This window comes from Nerophis ophidion, linkage group LG29 (assembly GCF_033978795.1).
Source record: "Nerophis ophidion isolate RoL-2023_Sa linkage group LG29, RoL_Noph_v1.0, whole genome shotgun sequence".
NCBI classification, from domain to species: domain Eukaryota; kingdom Metazoa; phylum Chordata; class Actinopteri; order Syngnathiformes; family Syngnathidae; genus Nerophis; species Nerophis ophidion.
Genome location: NC_084639.1, coordinates 25,917,279 through 25,918,232, shown reverse-complemented (window position 1 = coordinate 25,918,232; position 954 = coordinate 25,917,279). Strand labels below are relative to the sequence as shown.

At 42.2% G+C, this 954-nt stretch overlaps 1 long non-coding RNA gene across 1 annotated transcript in view; it reads left to right on the top strand.

Moving 5' to 3' along the window:
- The window catches only part of LOC133546134 (uncharacterized), a 63,957-nt gene extending 63,455 nt beyond the window's left edge, over positions 1 to 502 (top strand). The window contains exons 2-3 of the long non-coding RNA XR_009804995.1: positions 1 to 100; positions 165 to 502. The exon at positions 1 to 100 is cut by the window's left edge and continues 12 nt beyond it. This is a non-coding gene — a long non-coding RNA (uncharacterized LOC133546134). The remainder of the gene's footprint in view (positions 101 to 164) is intronic.
- The last annotated feature ends 452 nt before the right edge of the window (positions 503 to 954 follow it).

Sequence of the window (954 nt, the reverse complement as noted above, 5' to 3'; positions counted from 1 at the left end):
AATCTCGTCTCGTCCGTGCTTCCACCTCCAACAGAGCTTTGGGAACGCCGCAAACTCACCTTCTCATGCACGCCTCCTTGGCCATTAGCTACAGTCTGAGGTCAGTGGCATTAGGCGGCTTTCGTTGCCCCCTTACACAACCTCAGCCTCCTTTTTTTTCCCAGATCCGAAGCATGCGGGTCTCAGGTTGGGAAGGAAGTGGGAGCAAAACACCAGCTTGTATACAGCGATGGCGATGTGTCATGTTCGGAGTCCAAATTGTGCAAAAGCTGCAAGAATGGGAATCAATGAGAGTTTCTTCGCTGAGTCAGCCTCCAGAAATCCTTTTGAAAAGTTCAACTGCAGAGTGTCATTCAAAGAGAACGGGGATTGATTTAATATGCACATACAGATTGTCTGCTTGGAAATACATACGTTGAATGGTTGCTGTTTTTTTAATACTTATTGGAGTTTCGAAGGAACACATGTACAAACCCCAAAAGCAGTGATGTTGTCACGTTGTGTAAATGGTAAATAAAAGATAATGATTTGCTAATTATTTTCAACTTACATTCAATTAAACAGACTGCAAAGACAAAGTCCTTAACATTCAAACTGGAAAACTTTATTATTTTTTGCAAATATTAGCTGATGTTTAAAAAAACCTGGCACAAGTGGCAAAAAAGACTGACTAAAGTTGAGGAATGCTCATCAAACACTTATTTGGAACATCCAACAAGTGAACGGGCTAACTGGGAACAGGTGGTATGCCATGATTGAGTATAAAAGCAGCTTCCATGAAATGCTCAGTCATTCACAAACAAGGATGGGGCGAGGGTCATCACTTTGTCAGTAAATGCGTTTAAGAACAAACTTTCTCAACGAGCTATTGCATGGAATTTTCGGGGTTTCACCGTCTACGGTCTGTGATATCGTCTGAAAATCTGGAGAAATCACTGCACGTCAGCACCAAGG